The following is a 19,934-nucleotide window of genomic DNA, read 5'->3' on the forward strand; positions in this document are numbered from 1 at the left end:
AATACTTTTTTCCTCCCGTGGGATCCTAGGTGCTGTCAGTACGACCCTATATGCAGCTTACAAGAGTACTGTTCCCGTGGTCTCATGCGGTGTGCTAAGAGGTGGAAAGCATGTAGCGTGTATGCTAAGATAGCAGTAATATTAGTACGGTTTCTTTGTGATGTGTCCTGCATTCATGTGCTGCAGACTTAAGTATACTTCTAGGAGAAGAATGTTTCTTTTAATCACAGGCTTTGAGTAACATAATAGTTTGTTCTGGAACTCCTAATTTTTCTGGAGACCTATCTAATAGGCAGTTTATAATCAATTTTTCTCCGTTTGTGAGTGAATAGCCAAAGTTCAAGTTCAGGTCAAAATGAAGTGAGTAACTTTTATAACTTTTTTTGACAAGGCTGCTTGGAAATTCAGCTCTCGTCTATCGTACTTGGTCCTTCTTGTTGCTGTGGATGTGCTGAGCTGGATAGAACAGGATGAACTACAGAGCAGTAGCTCTTGGGCATTCCCCTGCCTGCATTCTGGGAGTGGGCATGAATGCTCAGATTCGAGAAGATCTGATTGAAGAGAAATAAGTAGAAGAGATATATATATATATATATATATATATATATATTTTTTTTTTTTTAAGGTAGGGGTAGCTGGAAATAAATGTAAGCATGAGCTTTAGAGAGCATGGGTGTGCAAAACTGGATTTCGTATTCTTTGAGACGAGATGTTTGAGCAAAACTTAAGCAACTTCAGATGTCATGCGTACATAAAGAAGACAATGTGGGGAAAAATGTGTATCAGCCATCTGGTCAAAGTAACTGACTTTATTTTTTTTTTACGGTTAGTTGAGCTAAACAGGTGTCTGGTCCCCTGCTCACCTGCATTCAAGCAAACTTGTTTGGACGGAAGAGAATATTTGGGGCTTTGTCTCTGACTTTTGGAAAAAGCTATTGAATTTTTTCGAAGGAACTCTCTAGTCTGAATATACTTATTGTTTTTAATGTATGATGCATACTCTTTAAGTGTCAAATCTGATATGATAGAAATCTCACTTGAGAGGAAAACTAACAGATGGTGACCAAAGCACTGGAAGAAGATGAGAATGAAGCCAAGGTATATATTAACTCATCCTTTGAAACTCCTGAATCTCAGCTTTTTTTAGGATAGGTATTTTCCTTCAGATCTTTGGGACCCAACAGAAGAATTCTTTGTTTCCCTACCCCTTAAGTAATACTGAATCACAGGGCAGTGCAATCTTTCTGCTGCTGGGGCTTTGTGATTTGGTGTTGACCTGAGGGAATGCCAAACTACAGTTTGTTGAGTTCAGATGGAACCATATGCACTGATGTTTGGGCTAACAGAGAATTGACTTGGGTTTCTTCACCTGGAAGTCACAGTGAACTAAGTGACACACTTAGCATAGTAATCTGCCAAGTGGGGGCTTGCTATGCGTTTGCAGAGTCTGCAGAGTGATGAACAAAACTATTTTATGACTTCAAATACACCATTGTTTTTCAGAGCAATATGAACTTTGGAAATTGGTTTTCAGTTGTTAGCTGCAAACTAACCTGTGCAATACCAGCAGGTATTGTGAAGAACAGGAAGGAATACTTTGGATCAAAACTACCCCAACTTGAGTATTCTTCTGCAGTATTAACTTTTTTCTCTTTACTCCCGTACTTCAGGTTGGAGTTGTAATTTTGGCCATATTTTGTGTCATTTATTTCATCTCAGAGTAAGTTTTTTACTTGCTGCATTGAGTAGTACAAGTTTTTAATAAAAGTAGTCCAAGACATGTAATACAAATACAAGTGTTTTTTGCACCCCACCTCATTACTGAGATTCCTGCTGCATTTTTGGAGTAATTACATTTCTATCCAGTAGAGAGCACTAATGGCACTGCTATCTTTTAGGTGACTTTGCATCTAGTGTCTCATACATATTCTGTGCTGTGGAGCACTGGGCAGGGGTTGGAACTGCAGCTTTTTCTAAACTATTGCTTGGCTGAAGCTCTGCTCAGTAGAACTGGGAAGGGGGAATGTAGAATTGGAGTCTGCTGGAACCCCTCTAGTAACTTCTACCCCCCGTTTGGAAACGTATCAGCGGTCAACTTTGCCTTGAACAGTTGAAGACAATTAGCATCCCTGCTTGAGGGACTGGTGGCAGAATAAACCGGGGTAACTGATACTGTTGGTACAGATATTAAAGGCTGTGGAAATGCCAGTGTTACAATTGAGGTGGTTCTTGCCTTGTAGGCTCAACCTTTTCTGTAGATATGGCTGAAAGGTCTTTCTTGTTAATAATGTTTGGTGTCCGCATTTGCTTCTGGACCAGGACAGTTGAGCTGGGTGTAAGATAGGTTAGTGAAGCTGCAATTTAATTCTTCATGGTTTATGTAGTATGAGTGAGACTACAATTAGCTTGAGATGTCAGATGGGGTTTATGGCCGGTTGTTTAAGAATAACAATTTCTTTGTTTGGTTTGTGAGGAAAATTTGATGAAATCATTGAGGGAATGTGAACACAGACCCGTAATAATGGTTTTAAAATAATTTCAGAGTATCTTAAAATCTCAACGTGCAGGTTTGCTGAATGTGCTTGTAGTAGCTCAGTGATTGTGTTCTGTTGGTTTAGTAGTGTGAAGATGCTACCCATAGGAAGGAAAGAAAAAAAAGGAGTTGCAATTTGTCCTTGGGGTTACAGATTAATTTTAATTGTGTAACCAGTGTAAATTCATCTTCTTAAATGTACAGGCAACCTGAGAATCATACTGAGAAGAAGTATGCATTTACAGCAGTTCATCTCAGCTTTGGATGATTTTAAGGATAACTGTCTGGAGGCATGTCTTCATTTTTAAGGACCTAAAGAAAAATAGCATCAGCCACACTACGGAGCACAGCATGTTACCTCTAGGTTTGTTGTATTAGCTGTTGCATGGTTTGATTTCTGTTTAAGACTGCTGTTTTATTTCAGTAACAGCTTCCCCTTTTATACCTGCTGCTTCAAATGTAAGAGGTTCTGTTCAACACATGGAGAAAAACATCTGAGCGTGGATAAGATGCTGTACTGTGTAAATTAGAGCTACCAAACCCATTTCATTTCTCAAATGGGAAAAACACTGTGCTGTAGAAGATGAATTTAAAATCCTTAGTTGCCAACTGTTCCTAGCTACAGCTGGGTACTGTTCTTGGGAAGTGGGCTGTTAGCAGGTATCATTTCAGCACACTTTCAGCTAAACATAGGCTATCTAATTGTGACATAGCACCAAAAAAATATATCTCTTAAAATCAATCTGGTGTATCTAAATCTCCTTGCTTGGGTGAATCTGATCAGAAGGATTTCCGGTTTTTCTAAGTGAGACGGATGCTTCTTAAGAAGGAGGCCATAGCTGTTGCTGAGATGCATTTGTTCTGTGTACTGCTTTTTGGATGATACCAATGCAATTTAGTGCACCTACCACAGAAGTTGTTGTTTGTTTTTTTTTTTTTTTTCCACTTGGCGTTTATCAAATGGTCCTCAAATCCACCATCTGGTAACAATCTGCATTAAAACACTGGTCTGCCTGAAATCCATGGGACTTCTGCCATGGACCTTAGTGAGTCCGGGATTTCACCCTGTTTTTTTGTCTTGACTATTGATATTCAGGATGTGGCAAATACGCTATATTCTAACCTGTGATTTATGTCAGCATTTGCTGAGCAGATGTTAGGGAGCTGAACGTGTTCATTTTAATCCATCTCTCCTATAGCGAGTGGAAAAGTGAGACCAAGTGGCTCTCAGGTGTGATTCTATTCATGTGGGCTGTTTGCAGTGATTGCACTTTGTGATGAGTCAGAAACATGGGGCTCTATTTAAAACACCACAGCTATAAGCTAAACATGGATTTATTACCTCTCTTTTGATCTTGCTGCCCAAGCAACTCTCTTGCAATGCGAGTGGCTGAGTAGAGGTGAGGAGAAGCACAGCTCAATGGTGGAGGCTTGGGCTGGGCTCGCATTGCAGCTGCTGGCTGGCAGGCTTCCTGCTGTGACCATCACCCCTCTGAAGTGGGGCTGCCACCTGTAGTGAGGGACTCTGCCTCTCTGTGTGAAGCCCTGAGTTTGTGTCTCCATAGTGAGTGCAGATCTGAAGATCCTAACTAATGTGAGCCTTTGAGTGCTAGCTTAAAAGAACAGTAAGAAACACCTCCCTTGCTAATCTGTTTACTTGTATCAGTTGTGAAATTCTTTACGCATCTTTACTTCACTGACCTCGGAGGGAGAGAGTTGGAAATCCAGTTTACAGTGAAGATAAAATAAGATCACATAACTGGCATATCTTAGCCAGAACCCACTGTAGGAGTACTCGCCAGCTCCCACTGAGCCTGGTATTTTCCCACTGCATTGTGTTTACTGTTAGCTTACATTGAATAATAACAAATCTTCAAAAGGCCAGAAGAGATTAACACTCTTCATAACGGACCAGAGAAGCATTAAGTGTTTTCCTCAGCTGCTAAAGAATGTGTAGCTTGTATGATAAAGGAATCTCGTGACTGTGTGTTTATTCTTTACTAAAAATGGTTTTTTATCCCATATTCAGATAGATTTTCCTGGTTTTAGTCTCTTTCTGGCAGCAGTAGATGAGGGAGGAAGGCTGCCAGCAGTAATTACTAAAATACCCTGCTCAGATAAGTAGTCACAAGACTAAGCTGTCCAGGGTTTTGTTTCAAAACATGGAGGATTTTATTAGCCTTAATAGTGAGGAAACAAGGGACCCAAAGATGAATAGGAATATCCGCTTTCCTCACATCTCTTCAATGAGGACTAGCATGTGACAAAGATTATTTAGATATTATTGCTGATTAACTGGGAACTGTTGATACAACAGCAGTTAACTAAAACCGAGCTAGAATTCTTGCTGTAAAAGATGAGTGTTGTCAGAAGCTGCTGCTCCATTGGTTGCCCCTCTGAAGAGATGCTTTCAGCCTGCAGTGGTCGGACCCTTTAGACCCCCACTGTTTTGCGAGTGTGAAAGAGCTGCAAAAATAAACATTTCCCTCTGCTTCTGGTTAGGAGTGTGTCTCATCCTATCCTTCACAGTGATCCACGCACTTGAAACATCCAGTCCTGATTATTTCCATCAGCAAGGACCGGGGTTACACTCTGCACAGCCTCATCTGGTCCAAACCTGCTGCGGATCGCCTGCTGAGCAGCACAGGTCACTGTAAGATCATCACGCGTGTCCCATGTGCTCACCAGATCTGCACTGTGTACGTTGGCTGTCTTGCTCTTTCCGGCCCCAGCAGTCTGAGGATGCTCATCCTTCAGTGAGCAGGGTTTCCTGCAGTCGTTGTTTTACTCTGGCTGCTGAACTATGCAGCAAACACAAGATTTGCATATAGAAGCCAGAGCACATGTGGACCTTGGCTTTAGCGGTGTGTGTCAGAAGACAGAAGAATGAATGACCACGAGCCTTTGAACTTTCAGTGTGAAACCTTAATCTCTTACAGGCAGCTTCACTCAGCTACCCTGCTGCTGTTTCCCTCTGCCTCCAGCCTGATCACTGAAGTCAAGTAATTTACGCCTACCTGCTGGAAGGAAGGAGGTGATTGATGTGTTGTTTTTAGCTCTTGTAAGGTGCTTGAAGGCTGTTACGGTGGCTGCCAAGAGAGCTGAAGCCTACAAACACCTGCGGAACTTGGTCATGCCTCAACTGCTTATGAATTCTCTGGGAAGATTAAACACGTGGGAATGAAGCTTCACACTACATCATCTCATTCCTCAGTCTATTTAATATTTGATTAATGCAGAGATAGGGAATTAGGAAAGGTGAAGTTTATTAAGCGCTTCAGAATTTTGTTCTAAAATATGCACTTGAAAATGGGAATGGGGCTTGGGGTGAGGAGAAGCCTTACGAGCTCTGTTTTCTTTCTGTAGACTCTGTAGGGCAGATACCATGGATATACTGTAGAGGCTGACTAAAATGGCTTTACGCATAGTTTTTTGTAGGTTGCAGTACATAAAATTTTATTAGTGGCAGAATTAGTAACGAATAGTTCGTAACCATGTAGAATTGTATTTTAAATTGAAACTTTTAAAAGGCCCTTTTTTTCCTTCTGTTTTATACAGAAAGAGCAACTTAATACAGGTACAGGCATGTTTTCCAATTCATAGTTTTCTTTCAGTGCGTTCATCAGTCCCCTTTCTCTCCCAGGTGATCTCTGTGAGTTGGCAGCTTTTTCCACTCAGCATATCTGCACCCTGTCCCAGGCACATATTGTCACAAACAAGCCACGAGGAATGATGTTAGCTTGCTAAGCAGAACCCGTTTCTGTTTCCAAAGGCATGAGCTCATCAGTACATCATGGCAACCAAATTAGTTCTTGTTATCTTCAAGACAGAAGTTTTTAAAAGGTGTGATGCGATGTACAGCCCTTCCCGCAAATGAGTATTGAGCAGCACAGAGAAGATGCGGGGAATTACCTCTGTGTAGGAGCTAATGAGGCAAACCCACGTTAGAAGCCAGACTAATTGATACTATTAATGACTTGTAAGTCCACAAATGTGTCCTAGGGTCTTAAGTTTTAGAGGTAGATGTGCCGACTAAGCAGCTTGTAGCTTTGAGAAGAGCATGATCTCAAATCATTTTTGCCTCGAGCGAGCTTTAGTGCTCATGGCTGTATTTGAAGGAAATTTCAACCATATTATGGGCTCGTTTTGAAGAGACCTTGAAGACCATCTAGTTCCAACCCCCTGCCATGGGCAGGGCTCCGACTCTAGGAGCATGGGCTCCATCCAGCCTGGCATTGAGCATCTCCAGGCGTGGGTTGCTTAGAAACCTCTCTGGGCAGCTGTGCCACTGCTTTACCACTGTACTGTTGAAGTTCTGATTGTAAAGGCAGACTGAAGTACTTAAATGTATTTCTGTTCTGTGGAGTGTTCCCACAGGGTGTTGGCTTTCTTGTTGCTTTTTTTTTTCTTTAATATTTTTAAGTTTGCCGGCATAGTGGATTACATTGACCTGTTTTGCAATGGGACAAGTGCTGATGTCAGCTTAAGGGGGGGGAACAACCTACAGAGCTGGGGAGTGAAAGAAATGGGTTAAGAAGAAGATCTTGCTACAGAACAGTGGGATGCCTTTTGTTCTTTGACAGGCAGTCATGTCATCCTCAGTTTTTACTATGATGTCCTTTGTATTCATATTCCTTCTACAAAACTGAAGGAGTGTGTGTAAGAGAGTGGGGCGATGTCCTGCCTGTTAAATCAAGGGGTGCGGAATCCTCTTATCTAATTCAATAAGGAGATGCGTGTATCTTCATCTCATCCTGTTGTATGAAGATGTTAAAACTTGCAATAGCAGACAGAAGGCACCATAATAATAACAATCAAGAATGGAGTTGCCTGCTTTATAATATATTACTGTTACTGGTGGAATTTGAGCTGATTTATCAAGATGAGACTTAATCATGCCTTGTAGTTTTACATGAATAGCCCATTAATCATTCATCGGTTGCGTCTCATTGAAAGCTGTTGCATTCTCAAGCCCTCATGGTCATAAAGAATTGTTTTGGTTTGTGTTCACAAGCAGTAAAGCTTTCTCCTTCCTCCTTTTCTCCTATTTTGATATCTAGGTTATACCAGAATTGTGCTGCCAGCAGCTGAAGTGGCACGAGTTTGTGATGCTCGCAGGCAATAGGAGGCTGCACAGAGCCATCAGGGATGCTTCAGGAAAGCCTGGTAGCCTCAATTGCTTAGGGCTCACTGTTCTGAGTTGGGGTCTGTGATGGTTCTCCTTCATGGTTTCAGAGCAAGGGAATTAGAAGAGTGAAATTAATCTCTATGAAGCTACTTAATTGTTTCGAGTTTGCGCTTGGTACCCTACCAATTACAGTTATCCTCTTCCCATTTACCCTCACTACAGTTCCGTGGCTTCCTGCACATCCATGTTGCAATACGTTTGCAGTAAAAGCCTTCACGTCTGCTTCCAGATTATCAGCGTTATTGCTAAATGCACTAATTGAAACCAAAACCATGGCTGGTAAGGGAAAAAGGATGTCCAAGTCGACTTAAAATTGGTTAAAAAAAACCACAACAGGCTAACAATATCCGGTGGGAAAGATTGCCCAGAAGCCATTTCTGTCATGATTTTGAATATCTCAAGGCAAGCCAGTGAGAAAAAATGTTCACATGCAGGGTGGGTTGGCAGTGTTCTTCCCAAAATATTATTACTGGTCTATTCATCTCTAGTGCTGGTGACGTGGCTTCAGGGAAGGAGAGCGCATATTAGTATGGCATGCACGTTCCTGAAACCATCCTGAGCCCTGGAGGTTCTTTATACTATAACAACAACAACAACAAGTTAAAGCTGCTAATAAGGACAGAGCCCTCTGGGTGCTGCATGTTATTTTGCAAAAATCCTTTGGCATTACAGGCTCTTTAAGGTATTTCCTTTCCTTGGACGCTTTAGTCTGTTGGGCTGTAAGCTATCTAGGTAGTAGAAATGCTTGGGTTGCTTGCTCATTGCTGGATCGTAATGCCTCACTGCATTCTGAATCAGCCCAGGGAAGCCAAGCCCTTCTGGTTTGGGGCTCAATCTCTTACCACAGGGATATGCCTGGAGGGCTGCGTGCCATTCAGCATCATAGGCTTTTACTCCATACATGTATCCTCACTTCTGTCCCAGCTTCTCACAGTATTTTTGGAACTGCTGAGAATATCTTCTTGGGTCTGTCATTTCCTTTTGTGCAAACATTTTGGAAGGTGAGAAGACCAATTTCAGCAAGTATTTTTTTTCTGCTACGTGTAATGGGTGCAAGGCAGCTGTAACCTTGAGAAGTGCATAGCTAAGGGAGAGGTGGAGCCTTTCACTGCTTACTTGCTGTGGGGGAGTGAGCTAAGGTGGGTTCCCAAGATTAGGAGAAAGAGGACATGGTGTGGATCATATTAGGAGAGGAAGGTATGGAAGGAGGGAGCTCCTCCAAGGTCAGTCTCCATGATGCTTTGGGAAGTGGTTGGTAATGGTTGTACACCCCTGGATATACGTACTGAAGATAGGAAGATACGAATTTAAACAACAAAGCCATTGCATTGGATCTTAGGAGAACAGATGTATAATTTATATTTTTTATAAATTTATCTTATTTTAGGACACTTCATAAAATGACTTGTGAGAACGATTAGTAAGGATTAAAAATAAAATGGCTAACAGGAGCTAGTTGATTCTCTTTTTATTTGGGGTCTTTGCAGTGAGACGGGCTTCCTACAAGAGTTTTAAGTTGCTGTAAGCACAAAATAGAAACTGGGAATATAAAGAGAATAAAAGTATTCACTCTGCCAAGTTCAGATTACTGAGGATTTCAGATTTCCTAAGCCTCTCTATAGCTACTAGAAGGAGAGCAGGGGGGAGGGATGAGTGGACAGACAGACAGATGGAAGATGGCCTTCCAGGGAGATCTAATGCTCATAAAAACTGAAATGGCTGCAACACGTTTCCAGGCTTGACCTTAAAGAAGAATGTAGGTGAAGTATTTTTAGTGCCCATATCAAAGTAACTGCATGTCAGTGAATAGCACCAACTTAAAGAATTGATTAGAAAGCAGTCCATGCTTAACTGATAGTAATTTGGATCAGTTGTTTTGCAGGATTAGGTGTTATATCACCAAACTAAAATACACTTCGCATTATCTAAATGGTGATCCATTGTTCCAAGCATTGCATTTTATAGTTCTGAAAGCCTGATGGCTGATCTCTATGTAAGAAGAGGCTCCAGGATCATCTCAGGCTCAGTGTGGTCTACTGAGAGCATCAGTTGATGCTCATTTTTTTGATAATCATGTTCTTACGATCCTCTTAACGCCTTTTAGATGAACAATTTCCTGAATTGGCTGAAGGGTTTCCTTGGTGTCCATGAAAGGTTTCTTGGATTCTTTAGTGAGGTGTTCAACAGAAAAAAACACAGGAATGAGAGGAATAGGGAAGGGGAATTATCAGAAATACAAATCTGATTTCTCCTTTCAGAAACCTCTTACCTGTCTGGATCAATTTGTGTTCTAAGATGTGGCATCTGTACTTTCAACTCAAAGCCATTCTGCAGTGTGACAGCGTGGGGTTGAGGTTGTGCATACCCCACCTGTGGTGGATGCAGGAAAAAAACATGTGAGGAACCAGAGGAAGGCAACTCTGTAGAACATGAGCACAGCTGCCCAAAGCTGACTTGTGTTTTAGGGCTCTGAGGCAAAAAGACACACACACGGGTCTGCAGGCCTTGCTGCAGTGCTGGAAGCAGTACGTACTGTGCAAGTTGAGCTGCAGAAGCTTTGCAGGTGGCCATGCTGTGTCTATACAAAATCTCTAGCAAAAGCATCACTTAATTCCTCTGTGATTGATCTGAGCAAGGGAGGGTTACCTGGTGGCAGCAGCTGAGTTAGACCTGAAGTAAACTGTGGTTAAACGTCCGTGGCAAGAAAAATAGAAGAAAAATTACTGCACACACCCAGCATCCCTGGGAAACTGGGATCAAGTAAGCTGACCAAAACTGCATTAGTGCTGGTGAAACCAGCAGTTGTGCTCTCAGCTTTGTATCTGTTGTCTCATGAGGAATAAAGGGGAAAGTGTAAATTGCTTATAGAAAGCTCAGCAGGCAATTAGTTTTTTAGAAAAGAATTGCAGTAAAATAGACCTTGGTGTGGGTGTGAAGGATGGACCTTTGAAGTCTAACTGTGATTGTAAGTTATGCATACTTGTGGCCTCTGGGATCTTTTCTATCTAACGTGTTACCAAAGTTCAGTTTTTTGAAAGACAGCTATGTTTAATTTTAGAATGAAGTTATTCTGAATGCCTAAGCACTTATGTCACTCTCCTCATCTGAAATTGGATATTAATGAAAAAAATAATGGAGGAGAGTCAAGTTGGACTGTGGGGCTTTGGGTCCAGCTGTTGTGATCCAGATTTGTGTGACCACATGGGGAAGGGAGCTGGGTTCCAGCTGAGTTCCTGAGCAGGCCAGCTACCTATATGCAGGCTGCTTTTCCTACTCTTTAGCCTAGAAAGGGATTTCGGCTTGATCTTGTATATCATTTAAGTGCAGATAGATACACAGGCGGAACTTCACACCTAACCTTTTAGATTGACAGAAATTGAGACTTAGCATTTTCAAAACCTTGACGCAGAAGTATCACAGCAAAATTTTGCTACTGAAGCCAATAGATTGCTTTTGTCTCTGTATGGGAACTGCTGAATCACGGCCTGAACCTCTGATTGATCACCTGAGGTGAGCAAATGAGTCAGCTACAGGAGCACAGGTGAAGGCAATTCACCTGTGCTGCTGGAAGGGGTGGAACCTGGCTGCACCTCTCTTAGACCCATTTAAGAGCTGACTGCCAGTAGGGAAGGATCTGTTCTGGAGATCATCTCTGCTGGAGATTCATAGCAAACTCAGGATTTGGGTAAGCATCCTATTTATTTTGCTTTTGTTTAGTAACTGTGTGGCCAAGCTCTCTGGCTTGTCTCATAACCATAACATCTGTATATTCATTGATTGTACAGTCTCTCTGAAAGGTGCTCTGAGGACTGAATTTTTTTGAAAGCTTTGGAATTTTGTGGTACTTATGCATGTTGCAAACTGCAGAGCTCGTTTCTTTCTTCCTCTTCCCTTTGTCCAGTGCAATGAAGGCAGAAGGAAGCATGAAATGCTCTTGACTTCTGTGTTCTTAGGTGACACAGATGATAAGGTCATCAGCAAAAGACTATGAAAGCAGTAGAAAGAGGCAGAATTCTCTGCATTTGCTGCTGATGGAAATACTGGAAGAAAATCTCATTATTGTCTTAAAGCCCTCAAAAACGTGAGTAATATTAACAATGGTTAATTAAAAATGGCATCTGAAAGACATCACTGTAAAGCGAAGGTTTGCTTTAAAAAATCTAGAATGGTCAGAGTTCTTTGTTGATTTCGTGCCCCATCTGCCTACCAGAGCAAGTCCAAGGCTGTCCCAACTACACACGCACCTGCTGGTAATGGTGAGTGATGAGATTTGAGCCATTTTGCTTACACTGTGCAAGGCAAAGTGGGAATTTTGTCTTGCTTGAAGGAAGACTAACTGCTGAAGTGAGCCATAAAATGGTGAAGATAATTGTATTTCACTGCAGTGAGTTACAGAAATCTACCAGCGACTGAAGTACTGTAGTCAGAGTAGATATACGGGGAAAAGAGGTAGGGAAGTGTATTACTGCAAGTTTTTATTTATTGTAACCACTATGTTCACTAAATTTCTGGGCAAAACGTGATTGTTTTGTTGAATTGAAACTGTCATCCCTCTCATTATTACGCTGTTCTTTAATAGTTTATAGTATGACTGGTTACAAGTTTCATGTTTTGAAAACCCCTCTTACCTAGGCTAGCATTTGGTTGGGTGCCATCTGTAGGAAAACCTTGCAAAATGATGCATGGATGAGAAGGTCCATTCTCTCAGGCTTAAAATTAGGTGATAGCAATAGGTGTGCTTGGAGTTGTGTTTCTGCTGTCTTCAGAATCCATAAATAGAAAGGAAATTCAAGAAACGAGCATTTCTTACGAACAGAATTTGAAGACAGCATGTTCTCTTATGTAAGCAACATGTTTTCAGTAAATTGTTTCAAGCTGTACATATGTGTTTGCCAATCCTCAAAGCAAGCATTTGCGGCCAGGTTTTTTGGATGATAATAAGATTAACGATAAAATAACACTGAAAACAATTTTAAAATATCCTTAGGGATTTAACATAAATCCATAAAAACAAGGCAATTCTGAGTTAAGGCAGCCAGAGTATATTTAACTTAGTCATTTTTCTTCCCAGCTATAACACGTACGCTTGTTTGTTAGGAGAGGAGGGCCTGAGACCCCTTGATAAAAGCACAAACCATATGTGCACTGATGTTGTGTTTATCTTAATTATGACTGATGGTGTGTGTTTCTTAGAATGGCTAAATAGCATTAAGGGGAAGTAGCATGTATTTTATTTCCTCTGCTTATTTTTTAGCACTGCGTGGCTAACTTAACATCCAGTGGTCATCCTCTTTTTCCAGTACCTGAATTCAGAGCGTAGTGGGGATTCCTGTAGCTAGACTTCAGTTTTCCTGAAGTGAGAGGTATTAATTGTTGTATAATGCAACAGGGTTGCAAGGGGTTTAATCTCACCTTCAAATCATTATAATTTTTGTGTCGAGGTAACTTCTTTACTACAGTTATTGTGCAAGTAGTGGTTATACTTTTTCAAAGCAAAATGTGCTCATAATTTCTTATGATTGTATGTTTATATAAAAGATCAAGAGAGAATACCCACAGAAGGACTACAGTGATACTGAAATATGTTTGTATAATGGGGCTAATAAGGCTCACTTTGGCCTTTGTACTGGATGCTTTTTCAAGTAGATGTTTTACGCCAACTCTTGTAAGCTTATGAAAGATGCAAACAAGGAAAACTGAACTTTGTAATTGTGCTGACAATAAGAGGATTTATCAGCCTGCTAGAAACTGTAAATGTGCTGCACAGACCTGCAACTTGATCTGAAGGAGCAGTTATTAGCGGTATTGGGTTATAAACCTTCCTGCCGCAGTAAAGCCTTATGAGGTCTGACGTGCTTATTGCATACTGCATCTCTGCTGAGCTGCCTTGCGAAGTTCTGGCAAGTCTCTGCTGAACATATGCACAGTGTAGTTTTTCCAGACATGTGCTACAGTGCGAAATTTCAGTTGATTTTCAAAGGATGATCCCTCAACAGCCCCGTACTCCTTACCTCACATTTCCAGTCCCTGCTCAAAGCTACGTGTATGGAAGCCTTAGCATCAGGAAAACATCATGTTTCTTTTCATCTGTATTGTTGGAAATTGATGTTTTAATGCAGAATTTTTCATTATAAAAAGTCTGAGGAAGCCTGGCAGGATGAAAGAAACCAAGTCAAGGAGTTAATCCTGCAAAATCAAACAGTGCAAAAAGCAGGGGGTCTTCTAATGAGAAGGCTTGGGCAGCTAACCTAATAACGATCCTACCGTATTAGTCTGTAATTAGATCATTTCCTTTTGAGTTGACCAAGAAATAAATCCTTATAAATATGAGCTTATACGACACTAGTGACAACATCTCATGTCTCGTAGAAGTCGTTGCCTGAAATCCAAAGATGTAAATCTATAGAAGTACCAATTCACTTCACAGGTAGCATTGCTTTCTGAAACAGGCAGCCTGATAAGGTAAAGTGAGGTGAAATCTCACATCAGTGGGCCAGCCATCAAAACGCAGCACAGTTCAATAACCATCAGAGGCTGCCTGTTGATCCACCTGAGTTACAGAAATGGGAGATGTCCTCATTCTTTTCACACTCTGAGGACTCAGACATATCCTGGAAACTATGGGCTGGAGTGTGTTATTTCAGAAGAAAGTACTTACAAGTAGGGAGTAACCATGTATTTAGATTGCCAAATCCTTTCCACTGTAAAAACGTCTCTTGACCTTTCTGGGAAAGCTGTAGTTCTCCCTTTGTGCATGGGAAGCCTCTGGAAATTGAGCAGATAGAGCACCTTGGAAACAGAGAAGTATCTTTTCCACCTCTTGCGTGCTTCTGCTCGGCTCTGGCTAAGGCACATGCTCACTTAAGCCCTCCATTTCCCGCTTCCCTTCATAAAATGGCAGAATCAAAGGCTCTGGATGATGCTGGGAGAACGACCTGGCTGAACAACTCTCAGCTAAGGAAGAAGGTCTGCTGTTTCTCCCCCTTCTCTCTCCTCCTGGCCATGCTCCTCTTCTGGTTTGTTTTATGCCAGCACTGGCACCGTCACACTTTGCCCAAATTCACAGACCTTGCAGAAAACTGTTGCTGCACCAGGGAATGAGACGATTCAGTTCAAGGCATGTGGGACAGCTAGCATGAGGACAGAGCTGTTACAAGTGGCCAGGAAGATGGAGGAGAAGGAGTGAGATCAAAGGGAGAGGAAATCCTCCTTTTCAGTATTGCTTTGGTCCATCTTAGCCATTTGGGAAGCTGTGTTCCCAGGTGTTTATTCTGCTTGAAGCTGTGGAAACGCGCATCTTCTCCAGGGAGCTAGATAGACAGATTCAGGCTGAGTGCCTCGACAATTTCTTCTGCTCCAACACTTGGACACAGTGTACATCTTCAGAGAAAGAATTGTCCCTATCATACGTTGTCTCTTGTTTGATTGTACTGTAATGGGGCATATTAAAATTCAGCCCTGTTCTTTATAGGACTGGGTCTTCAGACATAAAATGGCAAGAAGTAACTTCCAAAATCGGATTATTAGATTAAATATATTTAGGAAGTGCTGAAATGCTTGAAAAATGCGAGTCTCAGTGCTGTTGTGAGCATCCCTAACTTAGTCTTCTTGTGTTCATCATGGCACCTTTCTTCAGTGGCAGGGGCTCATCGTTATCCAGCCTGCAGCTCCCCCTCATCTTGCAGTGAATGGAAGTTGCAGAAACTTTATAAAGAAGAAATTAAAAATTCTGTGTAGGCTTTGGATGTTAGATAAGTATGTCACTAACCAGAAGTTGAGAAGACTGGATGTTTTGCAGCTAGCACGCTCTTTGAATAGTCAATTCTGTGCTTGAATTAGACTCCAGAGTACAAAAATAGCTTGTAAGAATAAAAGTGAAGATACCATCACAATGCTTACGTAGAAGCAAACCGAACAGCAGTTATATAGGCAGTCTAAATTCTGGCACTACCTGACTTTAACAGAGCTATGTTTTGCTATTTTAATGGTGTGAGTGGGGCCCGTGCAATTGTTTGTACGTCATTAACATGGGAGATGAATAACCATTCACAAAGCCTTTACTACGTGCATTGTGTTCCTTTGTCCATGAGGATTAACTCCTTTCTAAGCTAATCTTCAAAAAGGAATATTATGTACTTATTAAAATAACTCGTTTTAGAGCTTCATATTTTCACTTAGATCTTAATCAAGCTATTATTGTAATTAAAATATCCTGAAGTGAGTTCAGATTTCATAAATATGGATTTTTTTCCAGGCTGCCTTTGCGTGTGGAGCAAGTTAGCAAAGAACACACAGCTTGTAATGGGGCTTGTTAGTTCCCATAGTCCTTGCTCAGGGTTTCTTCAGTGACCCTGCTGATCTCTAAAATTTTTGCCAAATTTATTTTCCTGACATCTCATAAAGTTTCCAATTGCCAGCCTCTCATACAAGAGTCTCTTGCTCTTGTATGTCATAAAAATACATTTGAACTCTGAATTAAATTGGCAAAGACGAATGAAGTAGTTTGAGACAAAACTCCTACTGCCTGCTTAAGTCCCCTTTTTCTATGGCTGAGTATTGCAGCATTCTCATGACAGAGCTGGAATACACCTTTTTTGCATCTTTTTTGCTACTGTTGGTTTAAAACCATCTTTAAGAGTTTACCCAATATACCGAGGGCTTTTTAACTGAGCTTTGTAGTAGCCATCCTCTGTCTGTTTATACTTCCAGAAATTCTCTGCTCTTTATTTGCTTTTGTGACCTTTCAGTAGCAATTAGTGAACAGCTTTGCATACACAAATGTGCAGCAGTCTTCTAGGTCAAGCTAAAACAGAAATAATTATCTCCCTGCATCTACACATGCTTGTTCTATTCTTTCTCTCCAGAACTAATTTTGCTCTGGCCTTTGGCACCATTAAAGTGTGTATATGTCTCTCTTATTTGAGTTTGCTTTCCTCTGTCAGCTCATTGCTGTCTGCTTTGTTTGCCTTTTCTCAGTTGTCCACCGAGTGCCTTCCTTTTCTTTTTTTTTCCCTTCCTCATGCATAGTTGCACCAGGAGCAAAGCATGTGGGATCTTTACAACCTCCTTCTGGGAGCCACTGCAGATCTGTAAGATGTAGTAGCATTATAAAGATGCAGGTGATGGCTTTGGAACACTTGGTAGCTAGTGGCTGCCACAGCCTGAAGCCTGATAACGTTGCAAAGCAGAGAAGCCTAAAGCCAGTTTCAGCTCTCCTGCTGATCTCCTGCAGCTCTTCTACAATCTCTGAACCTGAAGTGAGAGGCTCCTGATTGATAATATCAATCATCCCTTTAAACTTGCCTCAAGTAAGCTAAATCTTTTTGAGCACTTAGAGCTGACTCTGTAAGGGTGTATTACATGTTCAGTGGATGGCAAAGTTACTTGGTTATTCTCTTGCTTCTCTAGAATAATTTTGTCTCTGTTTTCTCTGTCTGCTGTCTTTGGTGACTTTGCTTTGGTGACCTTGAAAGTACAATGGGCCAAACGTGGTGCTGTCATGGATGGGATTGGTGCCACTAACAACAGGTTGGGTTGTTTTTTTTTTCAGTGACTTCAGCAGAAGCTTTCATCCAGTTTCTCGGCGAAGCTGCAAAAGTCAGGCACCTGCTCCCATCCTAAGTTCATTGCAGACTCAGGCTTGAACAGTCCATAGGGTGCAGAAGTTCAGTTCTTTGGAAAATGAGAACAGTGAAACACATTTCCTCTCTTTGACAGAGCAATGGCAAAGCAGACTAAAATACAGTTGAAAAGACTTTGCTTGTAAAATTTGTGATATGATTATGGAGTATTTTGCCTATGAGTAATGGATTGGAATCTGTAATTGTTGGCTCCAACGTTGTTTTTGCTAACTTGAACCACTGCAGCACTTCAAAAACGCCATTATGTTGGGGGTCTCATTAAGCCATCACCAGAGGAAGACAAATAGTTCCCCTCCACCCCTCTCCAAAAAATCACTGTCTATAAATGAGCCTGTGGGGATATAAACTAAAGATTTTGAAAGCAAATAAGTTTTGCCACAGCTCAAGAGATTTGGATGCAAATTTTCCAGAATTTAGAATTGTTTTAAAGCTGAACTCTCCAGAGCCACTCCCAGTTAGAAAATTAATTTCCTCCTTTTTTTTTTTTTTCCCCAAGGTCTTGCTAAATATATTTAATAAATTAAAACTAAGTATTGCCAGCTCTATCAACAACTTTGTCTTTACGGATATTCCGTGCTTAACTTTTACTAAACAAAATGAAGTAGGAGAGCAGTAAGTTCAACCTTTCTTTCTCCCTCTGAGGAGTCCACTCCCTTCGCAGACCACAGAGTTCAGCTCTCAGCCCAGACCACCCACATTATGAATGAATGCTCTGAACTTGCCCTCCAACCACCTGGAGCTGGAGAGCTGCCTTCTGAAATAGACTATACCCTCTTTTGCTTCCTATTATCTCAGGTATATTTTTCAGTACTTAAGCACTCTATAGAGAAGGGTGATACCCATGCTACTGCTGTAATTACTACCGAAACGTTTACCATCAGAGGAAAAGGAAAAATACAGGACAAAAGACAACAGTAAGTAAAAAGTAAAGTAGAAGTAAAAATTATCAGTAGACTAGTGTTATACTTATTTACTTCATTATCCATTTCTTCCCAGTTTGCTATAGGGAACCTGAGAAGTCAGACCTGCATGCACACAGGAGTTCTGAGACTCTTCAGTATAAGTAGTGTTACTACTTGGTGCTTAAGGAGAAACTGATCACTTGATCTGGTCGTCACAGATCTGCAAAGAAATTTGGTGCTTGATGGCTGCTGTCACTTGCACTGCTGCTAGATGTTGGGGGAGAACCTCTAGTGGCAGTAGCAGGACTCAGGCTTATCATCGCTAGGGCTTCTGCTTTGGCACAGGTAATGCTGAAGTGAACACCCGTGCTTGACAGAGTTAGGGAGAGAAGCTTAAGAAGTGCCATGAATTGCCAATGGAAGCATCAGTGAGGTCTTCCTCTGATACTTCCTAATATTTTGGCATGCCAACTAACAACAGAAATCAGGACAGAATTATGCAACCATGGTATAATTATCAAATAGTGTCCATTTTCATCTGCCTGGCAGCTCTGGAGATGAGTTCTGGGAGGACAGGTGACACCTGGGTTCTAGCAAAGCAAGACCTTGAAGTTCATGTTGCTGAAAGCATAACTGACTGCTGGAAGGAGTAAACAGAAGGGTCCTCCTCCAGGAGTCGCAGAGGCTAACCAGTGCTAACAGCAGTTATCTGTGGAAATACTGTTAAGTTTCTGCACAAGGTCTTGTATTTCTAGACTCTGTCCCAGCATCTGCAGTCAGGAGAGAAGTCCAACATTTCCCTACTACCAACCTTTGTAACATTCAGAGAAAATAGCAGAATTTTTGTGTGTAAATTTGTTTCTAGTTGTGTGTAGCAAAGAAGGGAGAGAATTGCTGATAAAGACTTCGTCAGAAGTAGAATACTGATCAACGTGTCACTACATAAACCAAAGATCCTTTACTGTCAGTGATGCACTTTGATCTTTTATGTCAAATTCAACCATAGCATAACAGCATTAATTGACCTTGAGGATTTATTTGACTTTTCTTTTTCAAATGTTTTCATCTTGTTTCTGGAAAAAATATGTGGTAACAGATTTGCGATGCACTTAATTCACATTCTTGAAGTTTATGGTGGCCCAACCTAGCCTGTGTTCGCATTCCAGCGTTTCCTCCTGCATAAACCAAAGCACCTTCCAGATGTGGTTGATAAATTGATTGTGGTTCTGCTCTGCAGAAGTTGTATCAAGATTTCTTAATGACAGGCACGAGTTTTTATTTGATTTCAGTTTTTTTTCTGCACCAGTAAACTCATCTTTTCATAGCGACAAAGCCAGTTCTACAAGGTTCAATCTGGAAGCCCTTTGAGGTTCCTTGCCTGCCAGGACCGGAGGAGTCAGCTGCTGCTGGGTGAGCACTGGGAGGAGAAACAATCTGAAAGACTTGCAGACCACCATCCAGCCAGTAGAAGGGTGGAGGGAGAAATGCGAACAAACAGAATTTCCAGATTAACCCCTTCTTGTATCCTGGTTTTTCTGTTCTATCTTTTATATGAAAAACTCCACGCGGTGAAGCTTCATTGTTTGTGTTTTGGGATTTGTGCAGCATCTAGCAGAGTATTGTTAAAGCAAGGATAATTCTTCACGGATGAGGCAATGCCAGCTATGAGT

Source organism: Lagopus leucura, unplaced genomic scaffold (genome assembly GCF_019238085.1).
Source record: "Lagopus leucura isolate 7727_CA_CO unplaced genomic scaffold, USGS_WTPT01 Super-Scaffold_100004, whole genome shotgun sequence".
NCBI classification, from domain to species: domain Eukaryota; kingdom Metazoa; phylum Chordata; class Aves; order Galliformes; family Phasianidae; genus Lagopus; species Lagopus leucura.